We start from the raw sequence: 20,042 nt of genomic DNA, 5'->3' as shown, positions 1-20,042 counted from the left end.
TTACTACATATATTAATATTAGAGATGTATACAGTAAGAAGTGAAGTTCCTTCCTCTTCCCTGCTGACCCAGAGGAGTCAGTAGTTTGCTGATGACTATGCTTTTCTTTTATGAAGACTTAAAAATATTACAAAGATTGTTAAAATCTTAAATATGCCTTGCCTTTCCAAATATGAGCAGTTCCTTAGGAGCCGAGGATATAATTTTTATAGTCGTGGTATGCCCTATGCCTACCATGATACTTTGCATGCTCAATAAGCATTTGTTGAATTATACATCCTTCCCAAACCACAAAGTTGATTCAAAATACAGCATGTCTATAAATGGTGGGATTCCAGCTGCATGGTCACTCAAGCCACCAATCCCAACAGAGATGTCTGAAGAAACAGAACTCAGACATTAACTGTTTGGCTTATCTTCTGACTTTCTTTTGTGGTCCTGCTAGATGGGTCGCTAAATTCACCTATGCTCTTTTCCCCTGCACTGTAAGTAGCTTTGAGGTGGACAGAACCTCTTGTACAATCTCTGTAAATAGTACACTCAGTGCCACACAGACGGCGTGCTCAGTAAACGCTAGTTAACTCTCAAGTGCTCAGAGCTTCTCAGAGCCGCTGCAGGACAGAAAGGCTATTCATACATGTCAGCTGGCCAAGCATCTGAGAAAAAGTAGGTCTGCTGCTAGAGACATCTGGAACCAGAAGCCTAAAAACGGACACAGCAGTGCGTCTTCTAAGATACCACACAGAGCAAGACAGCATCTTCTCCTGAGTGAGGATCAGTGTCTGAAATTACATCAATGAGCTCCTTGAGGAGAAACAGGGATATCCAGAGTTTCCACAAATACCAGACAGACTGCACAGGCTAACAGTTATCTAAACAAAGGCTATCTTTCCAAGACAGGCTCTGGGCACAAGAGCTGACTAGGATAAAAAAAAAATTCCATCACTGGAGCTCTTGCTAGCTTGATCAAGCTTTCACTTTTCAGGCAATGTTCTACACACCTGACCCAGCTAGCAGACACACTGGCATTACTCATATCTTCTATTGCTCAGTCACAGAAAGAGGAGGACTATTAGATGACACTAGCAACCCTCGACTTAACCCAAACAAAGCAAAGGATAGTTGACCTCATTCACCATCCAGAGTTTCTTTGGGAAAATGGAAGTGAAATTCATGAACTGTAATAGTGGCCTTGTGCTACCCTTAGTCTTCCCTTCCCAGCAACCAATCACATTTTACTTTTGAAAATGCATAAACTCACTGAGAAAACTCATCCACCTAGATAAAATGCAATTAATTTTTTTATATTTCAGTCTACCAATCTTATAGTGCTGTAAAAGAAAAAAATGAAATCAGATCTAACAACAGACCGAAGCTCAGATAGAAAGAAAATGTCATATGGAAAGGAAACAAATCCAGAAGAATTGGGGAACCAACACCACAGATTCAATCCTACCCCTTTAACAGGAAGATTACAGATGTCCAGGAAAAGTGTGGACAATCTGGTCAAGGTTAGGAGACAGAATTTACAAATGTCAGCAAAAGGCCATTAATTCTACTGCTTATTTATCATGTTTAATAAAATGTACATGTCATTCTACACTATGGTAGCATCCTAGACATTTCAAAACATGTATTACTTCTAATTATAGCAACAAGAATCATGCCTGCCTCCCTCATTAGATCCGAAGCCCATCTGGTGCAGGGACCAAGCCTATTCATTTTAGCAACTGATACATAGCATAGTGTGCTCAGTTGCTAAGTCGTGTCTGACTGTTTGCTACCCCATGGACTATAGCCTACAGACTCCCCTGTTCATGGGATTTCCCAGGCAAGAATACTGGAATGGGTTGCCATTTCCTCCTCCAGGGGATCTTCCTGATCCAGGGATTGAACCCATGTCTCCTGCATTGGCAGGCAGATTCTTTATTGCCGGCACAGTGGTCAAGAATCCGTCTGCTAATGCAGGCGACACAGGAGACGTAGGTTCGATCCCTGAGTTGGGAAGATCCCCTGGAGGATGGAGGAGAGCATGGCAACCCACTCCAGTATTCTTGCCTGGAGAATTCCATGGACAGAGGAGTCTGGCGGGCTAGAAAGAGTTGGACATAAATGGAGCAACTGAGCGCGGCACAAACAGCATAGCACATGGAAGACAATGAACATTAAACTCATTTCTTAGAAGAACTACTTTCAGAGCTCTGAAAGGGAGGATAATGGAGTGAAAAGATGAGGCCAGATCCACTTAATTTCCTCAAGATAGAAATGAGTATGAAATGTTAAAGTTCTATTCTGAGAGGATTTCTGTTTCCAGCCAAGATGCAGTAACATGGATCAGATTTATCTTCCACCTGAAACAACTAAAAAAAAAAAAATTAAATAAAAACCAACACAGAATATATAAAACAGTAGTTCTCAAGACACTGGACTTTTGGCAATGAAGGACAATGATCCCTAAGAGAGATCAGCAAATGATGGCCTACATCTGCCCTAGTGTACTGTCCTGAAATAATTTTCAGGCCATGGTACAGGGAAGGGGAGACGAGGCCGAGTCCAGAGGTCTTTCTCCCTTGAAGAGATGAGCTGACAGTCTGGGGAAGCCAAAGAGGCTGGAGTTCATAGTGAGGTGTCTGACAGAGGAGAGAGCTGTACAGAATGACGACAGTGGAGATCTACAGATGTGGGCCCCCTAACCACCCTGCCAAGTTTTCATCTGAGTACTAATCATCACATGAATGCTAGGAAACTACCAGAGGCCAGGGTAAAAATTGAAGGAAACAATATCAGGGCCTTACTCAGACCAGAAACAATTCCTGTTTCTAACAACCATACAGAAAACCTCATATTTCACAAGGAACTGGATAGAATAGTCAGAAAAGTTTTACCTTGGTAATGAAGAAAAATTAACCCTAAACGCTATTCTAGTCTTGCCTAAAAAACTTAAAAACAAGACCGAAAAGGATCAAACTACTGTCAAGTAACCTAACCGTGACCCAGAACAAAGTTCAAAGATACTTATAAGGATATTAAAATATATAGCACTCAAACAGATAAAATTCACCATGTCCAACAGTCAACAACAACAATAAAAAATCCAGACATGCAAAGAAGAAAACAGGACCTATAATGATGAGAAAGATCAATCAAATTGACCCAGAAATAATACAAATAATAACATTAAGGACATTAAAAGTTATAATAATACTCCAGATGTTCACTCAACAAGTTAGAGAATAGACTGAGCAAAGATGAGCATTAAAGATATGGAAGAGCATTTAAAAAAACTCAAATTGGACTTCTAGAGATGAGAATTATACATCCTAGATGAAAATTACAATGAATAGGATTAACAGGGAATTAGACATTGCAGAAGAGAAGATTAATAAACTGGAAGCCATACCTAGTGGAAACTATCCAAAGAGAAACACAGCAAAAAAAAAAGGCCAAAAATATAAATATTAACAGAGAATCACTAAGCTAAAGAACTTCAAGCAACTATACATAAACAATAAATACACACACACACACACACACATATATAATTGAAGTATGGAAGATGTGGAGGGTGGAAATAGAAAAAATTGAAGAAATTATAACCAAAGTTTCCCCAAATTTAAACAAAAATATAAACCCAGAGATCCAAGAACCTCACAAACCCCAAGCTCAAGAAACACAGTGAAAACTATACCAGGGCAAATCATGTTCAAATTATTTAAAATTGGTGATAGATAAAAATCTTACAAGTATCCCGAAGAAAAAATGATATTACACACTGAGGAATAAAGAATCATAGAAGATCTCTCTTCAGAAACAATGCAAATCAGTGTATCAAAATCTTTAAAGAAATGGGGAAAAATTGTAAAGACAGAAATCTATACCCAGTGAGAATACCTTTTAAAAGGTCAGGTTTTAAAGAAGGGTTCTGTTCTGAACTTTTCCATTGCTCCTCAGCATTATATGGCAGGATTTTAAAGTTTATTTTATTGAAGTATAGTTAATTTACAATGTTGAGTTTAATTTCTGCTGTACATCAAAGTGACTCAGTTAAACATGTATATATTCTTTTTCATAATGGTTTATCCACAGGATATTGAATATAGTTCCTTGTGCTATACACAGTAGAACCTTGTTGTTTATCCATTCTTCTACAATAGTTTGCATTTGCTAATCTCAAACTCCCAATCTTTCCCTCCCCTGCTGTTCCTTGGCAACCACATGTCAGTTTTCCATATCTGTGAGTGTGTTTTTGTTTTGTAGATATATTCATCTGTGTCCCATTTTAGATTCCACATGTAATTGATATCATGGTATTTGTCTTTCTCTTTCTGACTTACTTCTCTTAGTATGATAATCTCTAGATCCATCCATGTTGTTGCAAATGACATTATTTCATTCTTTTTAATGGCTGAGTAATATTCTATTAGGACTGCCTAGGTGGCACAGTGGTGAAACATCTGCCTGCCAATGCAGGACACACAGGTTCAATCCCTTGGTCAGGAAGATCCCATGGAAGATGAAACAGCAACACACTCCAGTATTCTTGCCTGGAATATCCCATGGACAGAGGAGTCTGGCAGGCTACAGTCCATGGGGTTGCAAAGAGTCAGACACAACTAAGTGACTAAGCACACACATATACACAATATTCCATTGCGCATATACATTTTCTTTATCCATGTATCTGCTAATGGACATTTAGGTTGTTTCCATATCTTGGCTATTGTAAATAGTGCTGCTTATGAACACAGGGGTGCATGAATCTTTTCAAATCATAGTTCTGTCTGGTATATGCCCAGGAGTGGGAATGCTGGATCATATGACAATTCCATTTTTAGCTTTCTGAGGAACCTACATACTGTTTTCATAGTGGCTACACCCCATATTGTGGGTGTTTCTTTTTGACAGCCACAAGAGAGGGACTACACCAGTGAAAAAGATTTGAAAGACAGCTGAAATCCCATTTTTCCATGTAAAACCAACCATTCTAGTTCCTAGTTATCAGAGCTTGAATGATCTCTTCTTAGGTATTACTTTCCACAGTGCTTATGGATGCTGCTTGTACTGTAAATTGTATAGTACTCTCAAAGTACTGTTGCTTGTACTCTCAAATTATGCTGCGACTTCTTAGATGGTAAATAGTATGATCTGGTATTACCTGTCAGGCCTAGCCTAAGATCTTATAGATATTAAGTATTCCATGAATAACTCCATAAAAGTCTATTTACAAACCCTTGCTACCAAAATTGACCTGTGTGTAACTCCCCCGCAATGTGGTTTCCACCATTTCGGTAAATAATGGCTAAATAGGGTTTCTTCCCATGACCTTACTGCCAGCCAAAACATTATTAAACACTAGTGTGTATTCTTGAATGTTCACATGTACAATAGTGACCTTATTCCACTCCTTCCACTGTGAAAGTGAAAGTGAAGTCGCTCAGTCATGTCCGACTCTTTGCAACCCCATGGACTGTAGCCTACCAGGCTTCTCTGTCCATAGGATTTTCCAGGCAAGAATACTGGAGTGGGTTGCCATTTCCTTCTCCAGGAGATCTTCTCAACCCAGGGACTGAACCTGGGTCTCCCACATTGTAGGCAGACGCTTTACCATCTGAGCCACCAGGGAAGTCCTTCCACTGTAGTTACCATCAATTCAATATAGTCAAAAATTGGTGAAGTGCCCTTAAACATATCAAAGTGTTTAGAGACAATGGCCAGGAGTAGACTATACAGAAGAGAATTCAAATATTTGACTATGAAGAAATAAAAGTCTGTCCACTGAGATTTAAACAGGGCTTACGGAGGTGGGAACAGATTTAATAATAGTGGATACGGCAGAGGGGGTTGTGCAGGCAGAACAAACACAAAGATATAGGCAAGTATTTTGAAAAAATTCAAAAGATAACACTGATAAAACATATTATAAAACATATTAATTTCACCAACTAGTAAAGTTCTTAGTATATAGTATATCAAGTGAAAGTGAAAGTGAAGTCGCTCAGTCGTGTCCGACTCTTTGCAACCCCATTGACTGGAGCCTACCAGGATCCTCAGTCCATGGGATTTTCCAGGCAAGAATACTGGAGTGGATTGCCATTTCCTTCTCCAGGGGATCTTCCCGACCCAGGGATCGAACCCGGGTCTCCCACATTGTAGGCAGATGCTTTACCGTCTGAGCTACCAGGGAAGCCCATACAGTATATCAAGTACTTGTTAAATAAGAACGTCAAGATCAGGATAAACACAGTTATGGTGGGGATGGGAGGATAATGAAAACAGAGAAAAGGAAATGTGTGTGAAAAGAAAATCACTTCTTGAAACACCCAAAGAAAACTGACACGATGCCACAGGATCACTTACTCACACAAGGAAGGTTTCCAACGGTATATACAGCAGAACATAATCAAGTAATAAGCTATGGTTCAACTGCTCTAATCAAGGCAAAGTAAGATGAATAAGAGAAATAAGAGCAGAGGACAAAGTTCTGTGGATAGAAAGAACCACAAGGCAGAATAAGCCCTTTAGGAACAGAAAACCCCAAACTTCCGACACAGTATTTCCAATGAACATCCTACAATATGAAAATAATAAATATACAGAAACATTTAGGAGTTGAGGAGTCCAGCCAACAGTAGGTAGAGAATATACCTCAAGCATTGTTACAAAAAAAAGATGTTATGTATTAGCTGTATACATAACAACTGAAATGGAAAAGGTGGCAGAGAGTTGAGGCCTGTTTTATTTCTGATAAACAATAGTTGTGTTGCCCCAGTGTAGTATGCCTAAGAGGTAGAGTATTTAGCATAAAGACAACACTATCTGGCCACTACATATTGCTAAACAGCCAGCCAAATGTAGGCTCTAGAAGCAAGTCGGAATTAAGGGAAACCATGTAAACATGCTGTTTGTGTGATCAGCGATCCAAAACCAGCATCCAGAGGGACCGCAGAGTAAATATAGTAGTTCAGATTACATAATCATATGCTATCATAGAAAGCTCAGAAACCAAGAAATTTAAGACTAGTTATGTAAAATGTCAGCTTGATTCAATCAGGAGCAGATGAGCATGAAACTTAGCCACATCCAGTGAGAGATTTATTAATCCCATAGCATAGTTACTGGCACAGGAATAGACAAGACAGATCAATAGAACAAAACAAAGACCAAGACTACACAAAGTTTCTTTTAATGTATGATAAAGCAGGCATTTCAAATCATTGGTGAAAGAGAGTTGGTAAAGCTAGCTATTTGGAAAAAATAAAAAGCTGGATTCCTAACTTCCTTCCTACTACCCCCTCCCCCACACTCCAAACTAAATTCCACATAGACCAAAGATTTAAATACAAAAGGTTAAGCCACAAAAATCCTAGAAGTATGAGTGAATATTTTTACAAACTTAGAATGAGAAGGCCATTTCAAAAATGATACAAAAGCCAGAACCCTTAATATATCAATTACTTTGACTATATAAAAAAAAATTAATAGCAAAATATTGAACATAACGTGGAAACAAAACTGGAAAAACTATCTGCAACACAACGAAAGGTTAATATACAAAGTGTTCAGGTCAATAAGAAAAAGACAAAGGCTTCAAAAGAAAATAGGTAAAACACACAAACAAGCAATTCACAAATGGACACAGAAATGACCAATAATGGTTGAAAAGTTATTCAATCTCACTAGTAATCAAAGAAAAAGAATGTGATAACATTTTCCACCTTTTGGAAAAGCCTGGCATCCAGGGAGTGGAGGAGACCAGAGCGCCTGTGTGCACTGTGGGTGGGAGTGGAGTATAAGCACTGCTGTTAACTCTTCTGGAGAGCTCTTTGGTGATGCCAATCAACTGAAAATGTCCAAAACACATGACTCAAGCAATCCCACTCAGGAATTTATCATCAGGGGATAATTACACACCTTCACAGAAGACGTTATACACCTGCATGTTCACTACATCCTGCAGGCCATCTTCTGTGTTCAACGCCTTACACACATTATCATTTAATCCACATAACAACCCCATGTTACTATATCTGTATATTCTAGATGAAGAACTGACGCTTTGTTAAGTAAGTTATCTCAGGCAATAAAACAATATACCAGGTGTCACTGAAAATGTTCAGGTATTTACCAACTTTGAAAGGTTCAAAACATGTTAAGTAAAAAGCAGATTTACAGAATAGCAGGTAAAATCATGTGTTTATGTTTATGGTTAAAAACAAATTCTTCTAAATACTAACAGAAACCACCTTTTATTGGTAGAATTTATGGTGATGTTTCTTCTTTATAGTTTTTCTGGAGTGACTGGATTACTCGCCACCTCATCATCTGTTGAAAAGATTGTGATGTCTAGTGTCCCAGGTGGAACTGATAGCCATATACTGACCCCAGCAGGGGAGCTCTGGGTAGAAGGGAGTCACTGATGGGCATTTACAACCAAGTTGGCTTCCAGGGACTCATTATGTTAGAAAGTAGGTGACAGCTTTCTGAAATACATTCACCTTGACATTGAATAATGCAAGACTCATCCACACATTTAATGCCCACCATTTAAAAGCCTGAGGTTCACACGTTTAAGAGACCATGAATGAACACAAATGTCCATTTCTACGCTCATCTGGCTCATCCTTAGTTCCATCTTGGTCTTCCCTGGTGGCTCAGTGGTAAAGAATCTGCCTGCAATGCAGGAGACCTGGGTTCAATCCCTGGGTTGGGAAGATCTCCTGGAGGAGGGCATGGCAACCCACTCCAGTATTCTTGCCTGGAGAATCCCCATGGACAGAGGAGCCTGGCGGGCTACAGTCCACAGGGTTGCAAAGAGTTGGACACGACTGAGTGACTAAAATTTAAAAAAAAATTTTTTTTCCAGTTTCACCTGGAAAAAAAAGAAAGGCCACAAAACACAACATTCTTCACAGAAATAACTTTGTCTTCACATCTAATTAAAACTAGAAGTCTAATTAAATTACTGTTGCTATGGCTAGGAGAACTCACAGTTGGTCCCAGGAGTCACTGTAGCTTGGAAAAAAAAACTTGGTAATGAGAAATCTCTGTCTATCTTTAGTTGCACACCCAACTGAAAGTAAAATACTGAAAGAACTCACACCAGCACAACTGAACCTGGGTCAGTTTCATGGGGGGACCTGGTTTAAGAGCCACTTGCAGAGGAACAGCTTCTCCGGCAAATAAACAGGGAGTGAGTGATGTCACCCTTCACACACATTCCTTCTTTCCACAAAAAATCTGCTTGCCTACCATGTGCCAGACCCTCTTTCGGGCACTGGGGACACAGCAGTGATAACACACACTCTGTGCTTGTGAAGTTTGTACTCTGTGAACACACTTAACAGAAGTCTAAAAATGAAGACTGAACATGCGAGATATTCAACCTACAGAAGACAACCTGTCACTGAAAATAAAACTGCAAAGGAGTGTTAAAACTTGGTCTAGTAACTAGCTGGTTGGGAAAGTAGGCACAAATCATTTTCTCTCTTGGGAATCTATTATATTTCCTCAGGAATAAAACTGTATTATGCTCCTTCACTCACTGGAATAATGAGCGTCAAATGAAGTAACAAGGCACTGGTGACTCCACAAAGGCTGAGAGTTGAAGGTTCGGGCTTCCAAACCCAACCAGGAAACACAGGGATAGACAGGACACAGGGATGTGTAAGAGAGGTCTGGGACAAACCCGGGCAAAGCTCTTGCGGGCAGGAAGAAAACCTTAACAGAATACAGTTCTATTAAATAAGGCACTGCCTAGGATCACCCAACGTGAGCCAAAAATAAGATCACAAATGTTCCAGTTCTCCTGGAGACTATCCTTAGAAATAAAAGGGCTAGACACAAAACAGCATACAAGCTTGCAAACCTATTCAATTATTCAGTTTCCTGGGAGGCTGGATGATACAGAAGAGAGCACTGGCTTTATACCTGGTCAAATTCTGGCTCTGCCAATAGCTCTGTGAATCTGAGCAGTGCAACCTAACTTCACCACCAAGGTGACGAAGCTGGAACAACAACATTTCTAATTCTTGTAAGCTTTAATATTCTATGACTCACTGATAATTTCACAACTCAGTTTGCTTTTCCACTGCTCTGTCTTCGTTTGGGAAAAAAAAAAAACCAGCTCCTTGTTCCACAGTAGTCTGGCGTCAACAAGAAAGGGCGACAATAATCCTGTATCTAGAAAACTCAACAGCCTGGTGGACACTCACTGAAAGGAAGCAAGGGAGAGAGATCTCTGACGCCACTGTCCATGCAATTAAAACCTATGGGCTTGACAACAGCATCGAAACGCGTGTATTATCAAGGGTGAAACAGGTCACCAGCCCAGGCTGGATGCATGAGACAAGTGCTCGGGGCTGGTGCACTGGGAAGACCCAGAGAGATCGGGTGGAGAGGGAGAGGGAGGGGGGATCGGGATGGGGAATACATGTAAATCCATGGCTGATTCATCTCAATGTATGGCAAAAACCACTACAATATTATAAAGTAATTAGCCTCCAACTAATAAAAATAAATGGGAAAAAAAAAAACAAAAAACCTATGGACTTGACCACTAAGAGAAACCTGCAGACCATCACACTAAATCAGTTTGCTAAACCTGTTAGACTGTCTAAAACTAGTAATCTGTTTTCTTAGTTTACCGAAGCATCTTACAGAAGTAAAATTAAGCTAAGTAAAATTTTTTAGTTTATAGAAGTTAAATCTGGGGGACAGTGTTTCTAGAGATAGGAACAGCAGTGAGAAGGAACAGGATCTTGAAAGGGGACTATCATTTTTACAGGAAAAAAAGAGTAAACTTCAGCAAGGCAGACCATTTCACTAAGCTTATAAATCTGGGCCATTTGAAATGGGTGAAAATAGCCCCACAAATCTCAACAGACCTTGAGGGTATTAATGCCACACCACGTTAAAATAATGTGAGTCGTGGTACAGCATAATTTAATCTCCTTAATGATCCAAGATCATACTGTTGACTAAGGAGGCAGAGAAGTATTTTAGAAAGATATTCATTAAAAGACAAACAACAAAAACTTTGGCACTAAAAGGGTAGACATAGTTTTGAAAAATTCATTTTCATGGGATAATTCATTTCTATTCATGCCTAATAAATCAGTTAAATTTCAAAACTGTTAGGATTTAATTTTTACATCTTAGTCTCATTTCAAAGAAAAGGAAGTGATGAAAGGGTCTGCACCAGTTGCCAGCTAACTGAACCATAAAAGCTCATGGCTCCCGACAGGGTGTGGAGCCCAGCCCCTGACTCTCTCTGCGACAATCACACGGGCCTTCCTCCAGATTTTTGGAGGCATTATGCTCTTTTTAGCCCCACATCTGTGAACATGTTGTTCTTTCTGCCTGGGACACTCCTACAGGAAAAATTCTATTCATCTTTAAGCACCAGCTTAAATAATTTCTCAGAAGCTCTATCAATTGCTTTTTCCCTTCTTGGTACTTACTGTATTTGTAACTACATATTTGTTTAACGTCTATTTTGTCTACTGGTCCATAAAGGCAGGGATCTTGTCTGTTGTGTTCTATATCAGTTCCCAGGACCCAGTACAAGGCCTAACATGTGGTAGGTGCTCAATAAAAAATGGTTGAATTAAAGAATAATAATAATATTGACTTTTATTGAGCACTCATGATATATAACACATCACTGCTACTTTATAGATGAAGGAAGATCAGAGAGGCTAAGTAATTTGCCCAAAGTTACACACCTGATAAGTGGCAGAGCAAGGATTCAAATGTCTGTCTGATTCCAGACTAAGCATTTGCTGACTACTCTTTCTCTAGCACTGTGTGAGGCAAAGGGTGAAGTTAAGGGGCATGCTTGTACTATCTTTAAGAAGTCTATAATCTGGAGAATACCAATGGGATAAATGAAAGTAAATACAGAATTGAATGCTACAGTAAAGCCCTGGGTTACACAGCGCTGTTAAGTGCCATAGGAGAGAAGAGAAAGCACCAAGCAGAGCTAGAAAGGCTTCAGACAGGAGGAATGCCAGGAGAACAAAGAAGCAACAGAGCGCATGGCAAGATAAAGCGACTGGTGAGAAGGTAACCTCAACTAGAGCAGAGAGTTAATAATGTAGGCCAGGAAGTGGGGCAATGCTACTTTAAAGAGATATGCACGTAATAAAAAATAATTCAATAATATTTCTCTTCTCCTTCATTAAGCTTTAGGTTTTTTAAAAAATTTGTTTTCGCTGTGCTGGGTCTTCGTTGCTGTGTGGGCTTTCTCTAGTTGTGGCGAGCAGGGACTACTCTGGTTATGGTGGACGGGCTTTTCAATGCGGTCGCTTCTCTTATTGCAGAGCACAGGCTCCAGGTCAGGCGGGTTCAGTAACTGTGACCCCTGGGCTCAGCAGTTGTGGCTCCCAGGCTCTAGAGTACAGGTTCAACAGTTGAGGCACACGGACTTAGCTGCTCTGAGGCATGTGGGATCTTTCTGGACCAGAGACTGAACCCATGTTTCCTGCAGTGGCAGGCAGGCAGATTTTTTACCACTGAGCCACCAGGGAAGCCCCAAGCTTTAGGTTTATCATGCAGTTTTATACCTACGGCTGATTCATGCTGATGTATGGCAGAAGCCAACACAACACTGTAAAGCAATTATCCTCCAATTAAAAATAAATAAAAATTAAAAAAAACCCAGATACTTTGGATAGACAGTCTCTCCCTCATCAGACCCAGGTTCTTTTAAACTCCAAGTTCAAGAACATAAGTAGAACATACTCATTAATCCAGATTTGGTTCTTTTTTTTTTTTTTCCAGATTTGGTTCTTATGAGTAACCATACTCATTCTCCTGGAATATTTCAGCTATGAGGAAAAATTTTAAGTGCATACACAAATACCTGAGCATCTAACTAGTAATCCGTTAGAAGCTTTGTGAAAATAATCATCATAAAATACCTTTAATAAAGGATGAATACACACCAAATCCTAATTAATCTTCACAAGAACCTTAAGAGGTAGGTATTTAATCTTCACAAGGACCTTACGAGGTATGTATTAGTATATCCATTTTTTTTTTTTTTTTCTTTTTTAGTATATCCATTTTATAGATGAAAAAACTGAGATTCATTAAGATTCATCTGTCCCTGGTCACCATTAAACTTTGAATCCAGGTCTAACATGGGATCACATTCCTTAATCACCGCCTAAAAGGACTCAAATTAATATTACTTGTTAGTATCACTCATATTAACAAGTTAAATTTTGCTGTAATCATGAAGGTTAAAAAAAAAAAAAAGAACACATATGCTTCTTACACTTCTGCCAATCTTGACTCACTCTCATTCTTGCCACCCCCGCCCAAGGCTGTCACTCAACTCTGCCAAGTGATGAAACCAAATACATTTATGCCGCATCTGTCTCCTTTTATGCACATGTTCCTCGGGAGCTGGTATTTACCAGCATCACTTGGCTGACAATTGGGCTCTGTGGACACAGAAACAGATCAACAGGCTTACTAAGAAATGACATAAATCCTATATATATATGGTAGGATTCAAGGTTTTCAAAATGTTTTCTCTTCAAAGTCTTTTGATAATACTCCATTTTAAATGATGGGGAGTTGAGGCTTAGAAAGGATAATTGAGCTCTGTTGAGGGAACTATGACCTTAAGGAGCAGAGAGGAATTCACAACTACATGACTTACAGCTAGGGTCTATAATCTTGCCTTACCTCTAAAGCGAATGAATTGACCTAAAATATCTCTATGCAACCTTCCAGATGCAGCGCCAAGGGACATACATGTTCTACACCCAGCTCTTGGCCTGTAAGCAAGTTATTTAGCCTTGTTGGTAAGAGAGCTGACCAGCTAATCAGCCTAGCAATCTATGATTCAAACTGTTAAGCACATTATCAGCAAGAGTTCAATTTTATCCTTGTTGACAGATGTTCAGAAAAATCTGCTCACAGGCTTCATTGTCTTCTAGCTCCTGAACTTCTCACCCCTGGGCCTTCTCACCTCAGGTCCCCCTTCAATAAGGTCCAGGAGTCCTGGAGTGTTCCTTGAAACCTTGAGCACTTCAAGGACACAAGGTGGTCTGCCCTGCCATCTGTCCTGCTCCGGACTGGACATACTCTTCCAAGACCACAGTGGTGGTCGAACTCTAAAAGGATAACTCCTCTTGGCTCTCCATTTCCACATCTGGTTTATCTAGCTCTAGCCTCATGTCAACCACTAACTGGTAAAACACTTTCCCCAGTAAGCACCATTAGCAGACTGCTTCCCCGTACTTCCTGTCTCTTTCCTTCCCCTACAGTGAGCTATCTTTTTAACTAGGTTTTTCTGGGAACCTCATTCGTACTCATCAACTACTTCCCCCCAGCAGAAAGTCTCTGCTGATCATCCCCTGAGCACATCAAGGACTTCCCTACCTCTAAGCCTTTACAGGTCTCCCTAAGAATTCCCTCCACACCTTGATTCTCTCTTCATCCATGAGGCCTTTCCAGACTACTGCATTGCAGTCATCATGCCTTCTTCTAAAATTCTTTCAAACTCTCAGCAAACCATCACTGAACAGCTAAATCCTTAAGATGACAACCATACAGACTTTTTTAATGTTTAACTTTTCTTTTGCACAGGCCAAAATTCCAAAAGTGTTTAAGTGAAGGATACCTACACAATACTTTACTTTTAACAAACATTTTTATAAAACTTTTTTTTTTTTTATAAAACTTCTTATTTGACCCTCCAAATAATCCTAAAGCTGACTCTCTAGTAAAATGAACAACAACAAAACTATAAAGGTTAGAGAAGTTAAGTGATTATCTATGATCATACAATACAGTTATGAAACAGCAGAGTCAGGATTCAAATCTAGTATTGTGCTTAGTCACTCAGTCATGTCTGACTCTTTGTGATCCCATGGACTGTAGCCTTCCAGGCTCCTCTGTCCATGGGGATTCATTCTCCAGGCAAGAATACTGAAGTGGGTTGCCATGCCCTCCTCCTTCCCAACTCAGGGACTGAACCCAGGTCTCCCACATTGCAGGCGGACTCTTTACTGTCTGAGCCATTGAGGGAAGTCTGGGTATTAAGATTTCTTTTTTGAATTTTGTATATAACATGCTTATGACGGGAATCCCTTTGACAAAGAGCAGGTACCAAATAAACATTTGATCTGAATTATCTGAGAAGTACTAAAGTTAGTTAAAAATTTCCTTCCCAGTTCAATTTCTCTTGGTACTTCAGGATGATCTTACTGTTGAACTAGATTTGCAAATAGGCTCAACTATAATATTAGAACTTAGTTCTTTAGAACATTCAGGAAAAAAGAGCAAAACTCTTAACAAAAGCAAACATGAGAGATACATAAGCCCTAGAAGGAAAAAAACATACATTTTCTTCTAACGAAGAAGAAATCTAAATCTAAATCAAGCCAAGTAATCACACGTTAAGTTTCTAACTAGCACAGGGCCGAGTATATTTATGGAAGGCTGACCATCTATTTTCAAACACACAAGCAACCACTACAAAAAGAAAAAAAAAAAAGCCTCATTTTTGGCAGAGTACTGTAGGGAAGGAAAAGGAAAACAAATTTATTGTTAGCTATCTATTTGGTTTGCTTTTGGACTATCCAAGCTAGTAGTTTTGATTAGCATTAGATTTTTTCCAATCAACAAAGAACAATAAAGTATTTTTGCCCAAATAAGAGTTGAATTTCTCATAAATATATGGACAAAAACACGACCATTATCTTTAAGAACACTCTTATTTCACTGAAGCAAGCTCTGGAGCTGGTAACAAATTACCCCAGATGTGAAATCCAGGCCATGTTCAAGTTCAACTGGGAAGCAGAACAGCCACAATTTGCTTCTAAACTTGGAATCAACCAATAAACATTTGTGATCACAACCTCTGGCCTCCTCTTCTTCTATATGAATCACAGAATTTATTAGACATTTTCAATCTAGTCCAAAATTCTCATGTTGTAGATGAGAAGCTGAGGGCCAGATATTGAAATGCAAAACAGAAAATAAATTACATTCATAGAAAACTTTCTCAGCAAAACACCACGGGCTCTGAATGGAAGATTCTGTCTTTGCTATGGTTTCCTGAGACTGGGGTTGAGAACAGAGAAGGAAAAATAGCTCCAATCTTAAAAAAAAAAAAACAACCAAAACACCCCCATATGTCCAGCATTCACCTAACAGCCTCTACATATATGAAGAGTCTATCATGAAGATTCATCCAACCCAGCTAGCTCAAAGCCACATACTATTAACCCAACCTTGACTGGAGTCACCACTACAGTGTCAGAAGGAAAAAAAACAACCACAAAACACCTGCCTAGAACAGACTGAAATGACCAATTTGTTCCTCAAGCCCCATTACTCCTCAGAACCACCTACATACAGATCAGTGAGGCCACAAAGACAGCAGGTAAAACACGTTTTCCACTAAGTGTTTAAAAAGGAGTATAAGATACAACTGAAACACTGGTTAGAAAAAGATAATTAAAAAAAAATTTTTTTTTAAGAAATTTACAAATGCAGTATCTGTTTCATAATATTTTTGGAGCCACTGACACACAGCCTTTCGCTAAAAAGGCTGTATTTTTAGTTATATGTCAAATTTGATATCTGGTCTACCTTAACTTCTGGTCTAACTTAGCTTCTAATTGTATAAAACATCTGCACTTCGTTTCTCCCGTCTCTAGGCACAGTCCACTTTCTAAGAAGAGAGAACTTTGAGGAGTAGGAAGGGAGGAGGAAGAGGAAATGTGATTCTCCTGATCTGACCACTACAACTCAGCATTAAGCACTGCCCTTTCTTTGAGGATCACGAGAGAGTAACAGGCCAACTAGGACAAAGTTGTGGGGCATGGTCTCTGTAGTCACTCCCTGAGAACCCAACGTTTAGTGGCAAGAGTTGATTTGAAATCAGGAGAGTGCAGAAGAGGCTGTTAACTGCTTCTGTGAACCTAACACAAAATATCAGATCAAAACAGCAGGATGAGGAGCCTATTATTATCACCATTACAAAAAGAAAATTGCCAGTAGAAACTGACCAGTGTTTTTAATTTTCTAATTAAAAATCACTATGCACAGAGTCAAATACTTGAGTCAGCAGAGAACTTACCTAATTGTTACCCTGTATCCCCTTTGAGCCATTTATTCTATGTGGCTAGCTCTCTACCCTCAGCTTAAACAAACCTCAGATGATAACTAACCCTTCCCCAGATAAGTATACTTCATCAACTTGGCTGACACTGCTAACTGAAATCCCCAACATAGAAGTCATTTTAACAGGTCCTAAGGGATACAGGTCTGATGGATATACTGTATGGGTGCAGAATCCTCAACAGGATTTTGCTCGTTCTGCTCAATTAGGACCAGGAAGGAGAGCCTAGAGAATTCCTATTCCTTGACCTCAAAACGAATGGATGAAACAGGGCTCAAGAGAAGATTAACTAGAGGGTGAGGGTGGGAGTGCTGGGGAAGGTAGTATAAAGAGAGGCTGGGTACTGCAATAAAAGAGGCAGTTAGAAAGTTTCAGGGCAGTTAAAGGCACTGACCTTCAGATTTCCGGGTGTGACAAAGATCCACAACAGGCTAAGCGCAGCCGCTCCGTAAAGCCTCCAACAGGCACATTCAGTCCTGTCAGCCTGGACTCAGTCCTGCCAGCACCAGCAAACAAACACACACATTCTTCTCAGAACTGACACGCCATACAACAGGGCCTCACTACAGGGCCTGTTTTATTTAAGAAACCAGACGCTTTGATGTTGCGGTAGAAGTTGTGAAGTTACACGTAAAGAAACAGTTAATGACAGGAACAGAAGGACAGAGAATGAACCACAGTTCCTGGCTTTATTAATCCTAAGTGTGAAAAGTTTTAAGGAAATTGTCAAATGGTCTGAACTCAGGAATGAGAAGTAAGGAAATTATGTCAGCCACCGCCATAACTCTGGCCAAGGCATTTCATCTGTTTCTTTAAGACAGAGTTTCAGGCCTAACCTCAAAGGGGTGCTTATAGAAGGAATGTTTTGAAGCAATCCAACTTAGCAACCAACATTAATAAAATCTTCTAGGGTTGCTCAACTTCTCTCTTGCACAAAGGTTATAAATGTCATGAACACTCTAAGCATTTAAAGGAAAGAATCAGTTAAAAGTGTGTCATGAAAAGAGTTTGGGGTTAAAGGCAAAAGGAAGGTTATTTATTGAGTCTAAGAAGAAAAGCATTTATAAATACACACACACACACACACTTAGTTGCTGGATTTCATGACTGAAGAGACCAAGTCTATATAGGTCATTACAGCACAAGGTCTCCTAAAACTTGAAGAATATAAAAGCACTCTCATGCTTTAGTTCTACTTTGCTTTCTAAAGATTAAACCCCAGCATAGTCTCACAAAGCTAAATAGGCCACAGGAACAGGTCTAGGAGGGATGCTAAAAACTTTGAGGCTTTTCGTTCTCCAGTTTGAATTATCTCTTCTTTGTATCTTGGCACCTCCAATATCTAACACATCTTGGACAGTGGAAGACATTCACCTACACTGATTACATGAAGGAGGCTTGACATGAACAGCAGGTTATCCCTATAACAAGTAAGAAGAGAACCAGGAACTTTTGATTCTTCTTAGGAACTGAACCCTGTTATCTTACAAAAAATTACTCTAAATGGCACTTTCTCAGTTGTACAAAGTATACAATATTTCTAATAGAAAGTTAGAAAGTTGTTCAGTCATGCTGATACATTTATTTCACACTGTCTATAAAGGCTCTCACAACACTAGATCTCTTCAACAGAGTTCAGGATGATTCATTATGACTTCTAAAAATATAGAATTGCAAAGCAGAAGAGACCACTACATAACAATTCTTGGTTAAGGTGGGTGCACCACTAAGAACTGCTTTATTCAACTATTTCTAAGGTGATTATTATTAACAGTGGCTCCACTTAAATACATGCCATAAAAAAGATGGGATTCTGAAGAAACTGTAGACGATTAAGAAACACAAAAATAGTTCTCTTAAAGAAGGTCACTGAAAGAAGACTTAAAAAGCAAGTTTTAAAAAAAAATCACTGGAAAGAGTAACTAAATAAAATGAAAGGGGGAATAAAATATATATATATATAGAGAGAGACTTCAAAGAAATGAGATTTCAGATCTGCTCTTGAGTAGATCTGGCCTAAGCACCTCCTGAGCCAGTTTTTTTTTTTTTTTTCAACCTCTTGCTTTAGAAATCAATATATTACAAATGACATATCAATTCAAACCAACCAGGGAAGACTCTGACTAAAGGAATAAATCCAGGAGCAGCAGCAGGTCCTAAAGGTAGGTCAATCAGCAAGAGAAGAATCCAAATATGGAGTAAGAATGCTGTGTCTGGAATAAGAATGTTGTGTCTGGCTGGCTCAAGGAAGGAAGTGGTCCCGTTATAAATTAGGCATTGGTGTTGTAAAGCCTTTCTCCACTCCCCACTGTGAGATGGAAGTCTACAACATTCTTCTTTTCCTTGTCAAACAGGAAGACTTCCCAGTACTCATTCTGCCCTATGTGCACCCAACGTGTCCCACAGGTCAGCATTAGCTTGGCCACCTTTTCACAGCTGTTGCTGTGAAAAGACAGTCCAAAGACTGCATTTAGCAACAGTTTTCCCTGACTGCTTGTGCTTTGGCTGAAATTGTCCTGGGTCCCCAGAACAAAGAATTCTGCACAGATAACTAGTCCAGGCAGAGGAAGAAAGATCAAGGGGAGACTGAAGTTGGGCTGATCCAGAATGTGGTTCTACAAAGACAAGTGCAGTCAGCCACTCACTTCTGTCTCCCCACGGCAACTCTCTCTGAAAGAGGAAGAGATATAACAGAGAAAATGCACTGAACTGAAAAGACATTATGCAACAAATAAATCGTTAATTCTAGACAAAATACGAGGAAGATGCCCAGGTTGCACTAGAGCAAGTAGCCAGGACACTGACTACTGTCAATCCAGCAGCGTGCAAAGGTTGAGCTGCTTGTCCCTAGAGACAGAACTGTCACAATTTCTAAAGTTTTCGTCTAAGACCTGGCTCA

At 39.5% G+C, this 20,042-nt stretch overlaps 1 protein-coding gene across 4 annotated transcripts in view; it reads right to left on the bottom strand.

The window, feature by feature from the left end:
• The window catches only part of SORT1 (sortilin 1), a 63,751-nt gene that overhangs the window by 42,611 nt on the left and 1,098 nt on the right, over nt 1-20,042 (bottom strand). The gene's annotated exons all lie outside the window — the stretch shown is intronic.

Source organism: Cervus elaphus, chromosome 20 (genome assembly GCF_910594005.1).
Source record: "Cervus elaphus chromosome 20, mCerEla1.1, whole genome shotgun sequence".
NCBI classification, from domain to species: Eukaryota; Metazoa; Chordata; class Mammalia; order Artiodactyla; family Cervidae; genus Cervus; species Cervus elaphus.
The sequence above is the reverse complement of the archived record's forward strand: the minus strand, read 5'-3'. Positions and strand labels throughout refer to the sequence as shown.